Below are 9074 nucleotides of genomic sequence, written 5' to 3'. Positions count from 1 at the left end.
ATGCTTAGTGGACCGAAACTCCCAGGCACCCCTCCCCCCTTTTTAAAGATTTTATTTTTAAGTAATCTCCACACCTAACATTGGGCTGAATCTTACAATCCTGAGATCAAGAGTCGCATGCTCTACCAACTGAGCTAGCTAGGTGCCCTCTTCCATGGAGGTTTCTGGATCCAGACTCTTGACCACAAACCTCCTGACACCCCCGCCCTTCCACTGCTCATTCTGTGTGTCTGGTGCATTAGGATGGCCACAGGTAATGTCAGACCACTGTCTTTGGCCTTTGGGCCAGTCCACACCAAGCTTGATCATCCTACCAATTTGCATCCTGAGTTATCTGATGCCTGGTCCCTGCTCCCCACTTCCACAGTGAGGTCCCTCCTGTAAGCAGCTCCTTAGATCCCCATCTGCAGCACTCCCAAGTTAGAACATTCCCCCCCAACCCATTCCACCTGCTGTCTTCACTCAAATCCTCATGACTTCTGGGAAACTTCACCTTCCAAATAGAAAAATCCATTGTTACCTCTTGTGTTCCCTGGCTTCTGCTTTTCCAATCCCTCCTCTCCTATCTCTTGCAGAACCTGGTATTTGTCCTCATTATGCCCCGAATTTCCAGATCCTTCTAGAAATTCCTAACGAGTATCTCAGTAACTCCCTGTTGGCTTTCCTCTGCCTGTCAGAAATTCCTTTGAAATATTCAGTCCTTTATAGAGAATAAAGGGCTTTCACACACATCACCATGGTGGCAGTCTAATTACATGCCTTTGGGTCTGGCTCCCTCACTAGATTATTAACTCCTCTCGACCTGGGGTTCTCATGTTTACTCAGCCCTTTATGGTAAGACTTGCATTTGAGACATCTGATAAACATTTGAAGACTAATATGTGCCTGTCTGGTTTTGATGGAACCCATGCTTAGAGGATTACTTCCTGTAATTAAGAAGTTGTGCAGTGTGGCAGAGAAGAAAAGAAAGTGGGAGGTGTGGTGGACAGCAAAGTCGGGGGAGCCCAGAGAGCATGCTGCCCCCTTGTGGCCTTCCAGCTGCAGGACAGCCTGTGGCATTCCTTAGATCCCAATATTCACTTTTGCTCTCAAGATGATTTTACACTTGAAAAATTTTTGAAGAAACCAAAGGGCTTTTGTTTATGTGGGTTATATGTATTAATATTTACAATATTAGATACTTTAAAGTTTAAAATACTTACTAATTCACTTAAAGTAGTATTAGCAAACCCATCTTATACTAGCACATTTTTTTACTTATATTAAAAAAAAAAGCTGGAGGAGGGAAGATGGCAGAAGAGTAGGGGACCCTCATTTCACCTAGTCCCTTGAATTGAGCTAGATATTTATCAAATCATTCTGAACACCTGTGAATTCAAACTGAGATCTAAGAAAAGAATTGCTGCAATTCTACAAATAGAAAATGGACCACTATTTGCAAGAGGTGTGAAAAGCCTTCAGAGAACAAAAGCCACATAGAAAAACCAGAAGCAGTTTACACTGAGCCCGCCCCCTGACAAGAGGTTGTGCAACTCTGCTCAGGCAAAGACACCTGAGAATCTGTGCAACAAGCCCTTCTCCCAGAAGACAGCAGGAACATCAGTCAAATACCAAGTTTATGGATCACTCAGAACTGAAAAACTCCTGCATTAGGAGAAAATAGTATATAGAATTCGAAGTCTTTTCTCATGAGTTTTTAGTTTTTCAGTTTAAAATTTTCTTTTTCTTTTTCCCTTTTCAACTAGTTTTCCATTTTATCAACTCTGTTTTTTTTTTTTAAGTTTTTTTAAAGATTTTATTTATTTATTTGAGAGAGAGAGTGCAGGCGCATGAGAGAGAACAGCAGAAGCAGGTTCCCTGCTGAGCAGGGAGCCTGTTGTAGGGCTCAATCCCAGGACCCTGGGATCTTGACCTGAGCCAAAGGCAGACGCTTAACTGGCTGAGCCACCCAGGCACTCCTCAACTCTTTGTTTTTAAGTCTGTTTTTAATTTTCATTTTTACATTTACACATTTACGTTTTATAGATATATTCTTCATATTTGGCTTCCTTTCACAGTATTCAGTGAAAAACATATATATATATTTTTTCTTTCTTTACACTTTTGGGATTTAGTGTCTTTTTTTTTTTTCCAAAAGAAGGTTTATTCTCCACATTGTTGCATACTCATTATATTTTATTCTCAAATAAGCTAGATTTTCTACTTTAGATGAGAATGTGATCAGATGATACCTATGCCTCTCCTTTTATATAACTGCAGCATCCACTGAATCCTAACTTAGTTGTACAAATAAAGGCCAAAAGCAAATTTTATCCAATTACAGGGAAAACTCCTCCTACTTATTTTTCAGAGAATAGAAACAAATATAAGGAGAAAATAATGAATGCATCACACACTATATTTACAACAGTTTTAGACCAAGCGACTTGTGAATGTGATCTATACATAAACTTTCAGATCCAGAACAATAATAAGCAGGTTTATCTATAAAATTTTAAGTGGATTAAAAGAAAGCATTAAAAATATTTTACTATCTGTTTGAAATTCAGAACTGAAATCCGAATGTTACTCTTAAAACACGAGAAACTTACCAATTTTTATACTTGGGTACATGGAAGAATCAATGGGGAACCAGTTAATTCAAAATTCCAGCTTTGTGCATTAAGACAAATTTGCAAGGGCTATGTCCTATAGACCTTTTTGAGTTGCATCAAATACTGTCAGACCAATATTGATTTGCTGCTTCACAGAAACATTGAGCCTTTCCCCCCACTGTGAAATATTTTTTCAGACCATCAAACACCAAACTAGATGCAGTAAACTGAATTACAATCATCCAAACTGAAAGATAAGAATATTAGTTGATATATTGGTTCTTCAATGCTCTATTGTTTCAAACAAAACATCAAATATTTCATACAGTAGAATTAAAAATTGCTTGCAGTAATACCTAAACACATCTGAGAGGAAAAACAGCTCTTTTTCTGAGAAAAAAATAGTATAAACCAAATGAGTAATACAAACTGTTCACATAACCCCAAATTTGGCTACTCATAAAACATATTGTATTTTCAGCACTCTATTAGCACATATGTGTATAATACTTGAAATTATCAAATCCATTTTTGAGAAATAATATTCCAATTCCAATTCTATAATGGTATGATATGTCAGTCTATTTAAATCATCAAGCTCTAATTAACAAAAAGCTGTATTTTGGAAAGCCCAATGTTCTGACTAATCAAGTTTTACAAATTATCATCTTTTTTCACTAATGATGAAGTATCATGGAAAGCTTCAGAATTGATCTATTTTCAAAGGTTTTTTTTTAAAGATTTTATTTATTTATTTGACAGATAGAGGCACAGCGAGAAAGGGAACACAAGCAGGCGGAGTGAGAGAGGGAGAGGCAGGCTTCCTGCTGAGCAGGGAGCCCGATGCGGGGCTCGATCCCAGGACCCTGGGATCATGACCTGAGCCGAAGGCAGACGCTTAATGACTGAGCCACCCAGGCGCCCCAGAATTGATCTATTTTCAAACATACTGTTATACATTACAATCAGCAGTTTTGAAAAATGACACATACTTTAAAAAGAAATATTAAAATTATTATTATCTTCCTCATATCCTCACAAGCAATTTTTTCCTTTCCCTCTTAGGGTCAAACTTATGATTTGGGAAACTCAGCATTAAATGTGTAAAATGTGGCCATAACAATTTTGTGGAAGATAAAGCATAGTAATGATGGTTCTGAAATTCACCAGTTAGGGTCTATGGCTGTAAGATTTACCTGTGATAAGGACATGACCTCAAATGGCACTTGGCAGTGCAACCTACATAAATCAGTACCACCCAAATCTTGTCATTCATGGATTCTTCTTAAGAGCTCATTTGACCAACTTCAAAGACATAATTTCAATGACAGCGTTCTGCCTGATGTTGTCCCCTTGTGCATCACTTCCAAATTCATTTAGTATATTCTCTCTGTTACAGGTCAAAATATTTGCAACACCACTAGTTTTCATAGGTCTTATAATTTGGATACAATTTTCAGTTGGAAAACTACCTGATAAATCACAACAGTGATAGAAACAGCACTTGTGTCCACTTTCAAATAATCTGCAGGTCAATGTGCACTGCACAACACTGAACCAAGACAGATTAATACACTATCAGCTCTCCAGGCACAGACTTACATTCAGGTGTCACATGTTTTTCCCAAGGCCCAGAGCAGATCTAAAAGTGGGTCTTTAAATGGTTAACATTTTAATAAGATGTTCCTTCCAACTCCCACCATGCTTTTAGTTTATAACCACATAATCCCTTTGTTAAATTCACCCTATCTTCCCCCACAACCTTAAAAGCTGCATGAGAGACTCTTAGTGATAGTGAAAGGCTACCCCAGACTCAAAGGATTAACTATTTGGGCTCTGGTCAGGACCACAGACTAACACTCAGGAGTCAAGAGAGGGCAAGAGGTCAACCCCATTTTAGTGGCACACATACACAAAGGAACTCTCCTTTAAATTAGAAAAGAAAATAATGTCACAGAATGTTTCCCTATAAAAGTTATGTAATAAATAAATAAAGTCAATAAAATAGCTATTACTAAAGCAAAGCTTTCATCAATAATCTTCGAGAACTTTGAAGGAATTAAAATGACTTCACAAAATGGTAGTCCGGGTTCACACAGTGCAGACCCTGTTGGACATTGCTGTACTCGAAGTACTGTATCCTAATCCACACGTCTATCACAGGCTTCCCGCAGTGCTTACAGTGCAGGTGGGCCTGACAGCACGGAGAGGTGGCCAGGATGTCATAGGTGTACATGGTGCCCAGCTGGAGCCAGCTGCTGTCCCACCACGATTTATACTTGATGCAGATGATCTTGTGAACTTCTTCCACATACAGGTGCATGAGCTTCCCTTGAAGATAATACAGAATATTGTATTCTATTTCATTGTGTCTCGATGGGCTTAAGAACAAAGTTCCATACACCAAAGGGAACTGTTGAAACACTGGGAGTGCCCGGTGGCACAGAGCACAGTTTACAACTTTCCTGTGGCTGCTACTGAGGTCTATGAGACTGAACTTCCTCAGATCTTCCCCCTGGTTCATTTGGGCATCGTCTTCCATCTGCACATGGAAAGTGTTCAACTTATGCCTGGGGATGTAAGTGAGCAGCTTGGACAGGTCCAGCCACCGCAGGAACTGTGCAGGTATATCGAAGTGTCCCCCCCTCCCCCCCCGCCGCCCTCTCAGCACTGATAACCCAGCCGGACTATAATCAAAGTGGGTGTTTTGGAACACGTGGCCCCCGGCCATGGCCTTTTTGTAAGGCTTCAAATGGATGGCATTCTTTAAGAATTTCCCTAGGTATCTCCTGGATCACGGGCTGCTGAAGTGGGCAGGGGAGAGGATGGAGTAGCCAGTGGCGGGGACTGGCCAGGGGAGCCGCAGGGAGAGCGGGGCAGGGTAAGTAGCTGTACTGACTGGCTTTGCCTGGGAGTTCTGCGGGTCCATGGAGTGCCGCCAGGGGAGGTCATGGCTCAGGCCTTTCTCGGGCTTGTTCAGTGGCCTGCACTTTTTTTGCCTCTTCCACCGCTTTGCCAGGGGGCCTCCCTGTGTTCTTCTCAGACCCAGACTTCTTTTTTTCTCATCCTGCATCCGCTTCACCTGGTACCAGTCTTGTCCTTTTTTAAGTGGCCCTGTCCATAGTGACAGGAGCAGAAGTGGGGGGCCAGGTCGCAGCTCTTTGTCCACATGTTTTGGCGGCACTCCTTCTCATTCCAGCTGTGGGCACAACCGATGCTTTTAAACTGGACCAGGATGCTGCTCTCTCATTCATAGAAACACTGCAGGTGCATCCAGGTGCTGTAGGGGCAGTGCTCCTTATTGCACACCACCTTCTGGTAGTCGTCCTTGTCTAAGTCCACTGGCCTCCCGAAGCTGCAGATCAGGGGCATGGCACAAGGGGTTTAGTTCTTGGCGTTCCCGGAGCTGCAGCCCCCGAGGCAGCCGCCGCACTGGCGGCTCCAGTCCCCGTGCCTCCGGTGCCCAGCGCTCCTGCCATCGCTGCCACTGCTGCGGCCATTTTGCAGGGGGTTGCAGCTGCCAGGTTCCCCTCTCCCCCACCCACAGCCATGCCTGCCTGCCTGCCGCTGACAGGACCCAGCTTTACTTTCTTGCTGTCCCTGCTGCTGTTGGCACACTTATTTTTGCAGCCACTTTTGTTGTTTTGGAGGTTGGGCATCTCACAAGTGTCCAGGTGCCCAGTGTCAGTAGAGGCAGCTCCCACCGTAGGGCCACTCTCTACCCTCATGGAGCCTGCTTGGGAGTGAGAGAGTGGAGACCGAGCACCAATGGCTCCTTCCGGCCAGTGTAGCCTCATGGCCCAGACCGGCTGTGCCCTCCCCAGCTTCCTGGAGCTGGCTCCTGGCCACCTGAGGCTCACAGCCCCACCAGCACTGGGCTTCAGGGAGACATTCTGAGGCTGGGTTTAGCATCTTCTACAAACAGACCAAAATACACCCAGGACCAAGTGGATCACCCTGTTTTGTCCACCTGGGAGATAATCTCTTTTTTCCATGTTTTTTTCTTTTCTTTTTTGGTTTCTGACCTCTTCAGATTTATCTAGTGTGTATTTGGCTGGGGTTCTGGTTGATATTTTTGATTTTGTTCTCTCCTTCATCTATTCTTCTCTGGACAAAATGACTAGAAGGAGAAATTCACAGCAAAAGAAAGAACCAGAAGTAATACTCCCTTCCACAGATCTAATCGATATGGATATAAGTAAAATATGAGAGCTGGAATTCAGGATAACAATTATAAAGTTAATAGCTGGGCTTGAAAAAAGCATAAAAGACACTAAAGAATCTCTTAGTGCCAAAATAAAATCTACTCAGGCAGAAATTAAAAATGCTTTAACTGAGATGTAGTCTAAATTGGATGCTCTGACAGCTAGGGTAAATGAAGCAGAACAGAGAGTAAGTGACATAGAAGACAAGTTGATGGAAAGGAAGGAAGCCAAGGAAACCAGAGAGAAACAACTAATGGGCCATGAGGGGAGGATTTGAGAAATCAGCGATACCATAAAGCAAAACAATATTAGAATTATTGGGGTCCCAGAAGAAAGCATTCCATCCTAAAGTAACAGAATACACATTCTTCTAAGGTTCACATGGAACAGTCTCCAGAATAGATCACGTGCTGGGTCACAAATCCGGACTCAAGTGGTACCAAAAGATTGGGATTATTCCCTGAATATTTTCAGACCACAGTGCTTTGAAACTGGAACTCAATCACAAGAGGATATTTAGAAGAAACTCAAACAACTGGAGGTTAAAGGCCATCATGCTAAAGAATGAATGGGTCAACCAGGAAATTAGAGAATTAAAAAATCATTGAAACAAATGAAAATGAAAACACAACTGTTTAAAACCATTGGGATAGAGCAAAAGTGGCTGTAAGAGGGAAATACATTGCAATACAAGCCTCCCTCAAAAAATTAGAAAAGACTGAAATATAGAAGCTAAACTTACACCTAAAGGATCTGGAGAAAGAACAGCAACTAAATCCTAAACCATGCAGAAAAATAGAAATAATAAAGATCAGAGCAGAAATCAATGAAATAGAAACCAAAAAAGCAGTAGAATAGACCAATGAAACTAAGAACTGGTTCTTTTTTTTTAATGTTTTTTTCTTCTTAAAGATTTTATTTATTTGATAGAGAGAGGGGGAGAGAGAGAAAGAGCACAAGCAGGGGGAGCTGAAGGCAGAGAGAGAGAGAAAGAGCACAAGCAGGGGGAGCTGAAGGCAGAGGGACAAGCAGAGTCCCCGCTGAGCAGGGAGTCCCACATGGAGCTCAATCCCAGGATCCTAGGATCATGACCTGAGCCGAAGGCAGACACTTAACCTACTGAGCCACCCAGGCACCCCAGGAACTGGTTCTTTGAAAGAATTAAAAAGATTGATAAACAGCTAGCCAGACTGATCAAAAAGAAAAGAGAAAGACTCCAAATTAATAAATCATGAATAAAAGAAGAAAGATCACAACCAACACCAAGGAAATACAAACAATTTTAAAAACATGTTATAAGCAACTATATGCCAACAAATTAGGCAATCTGGAAGACATGGATGCGTTCCTGGAAACTTACAAACTACCAAGACTGAAATAGGAAGAAATAGAAAACCTGAACAGACCCATAACCAGAAAGGAAATCGAAACAGTAATCAAATATCTCAACAAACAAGAGTCCAGGGCTTGATGGCTATCCAGGGGAAATCTACAAAACATTTAAAGAACTAATACCTATTCTTCTGAAGCTGTTCCAAAACTAGAAAAGGAAGGAAAACTTCCAAACTCATTCTGTGAGGCCAGCATTACCTTGATCCCAAAACCAGACAAAGACTCCACCAAAAAGGAGAATTACAGACCAATATCCCGGATGAACATGGATGCAGAAATTCTCACCAAGAAACTAGCCAATAGGATCCAACAGTACATTAAAAGGATTATTCCACCACCATCAAATGAAATTCATCCCTGGGTTGCAAGTGTAGTTCAACATTCACAAATCAATCAAAGTGATACATCACATTAATAAAAGAAAGAACAAGAACCATATGATCCTCTCAATTGATGTAGAAAAAGCATTTGACAAAATATAACATCCTTTCTTGATTAAAACTCTCCACAGTGTAGGGATAGAGGACACACGCCTCAGTATCATAAAAGCCATCTCTGAAAAGCCCACAGCAAATATCATTCTCAATGAGGAAAAACTGAGAGCTTTTCCCTTAAAGTCAGGAACATGACCAGGGATGCCCACTCCCACCACTTTTGTTCAATGTAGCACTAGAAGTCCTAGCCTCAGCCATCAGACAACAAAGCAAAATAAAAGGCATTCAAATTGGCGAAGAAGAACTCAAACTCTCTCTCTTCCCAGATGATACATTTTATGTGGAAAACACAAAACACTCCACCCCAAAATTGCTTAGAACTCATGCAGCAATTCAGCAGCGTGGCAGGATACAAAATCAGTGCACAGAAATCAGTGGCATGTCTATAC

At 41.7% G+C, this 9074-nt stretch overlaps 1 pseudogene; it reads right to left on the bottom strand.

The window, feature by feature from the left end:
- Positions 1-4625: 4625 nt before the first annotated feature.
- On the bottom strand, positions 4626-6253 carry LOC116628807 (annotated as a pseudogene).
- Between the last annotated feature and the right edge of the window lie 2821 nt (positions 6254-9074).

This window comes from Phoca vitulina, unplaced genomic scaffold (assembly GCF_004348235.1).
Source record: "Phoca vitulina isolate PV1807 unplaced genomic scaffold, GSC_HSeal_1.0 scaffold130, whole genome shotgun sequence".
Classification (NCBI taxonomy): domain Eukaryota; kingdom Metazoa; phylum Chordata; class Mammalia; order Carnivora; family Phocidae; genus Phoca; species Phoca vitulina.
This window is presented reverse-complemented; position numbering and strand designations above follow the sequence as displayed.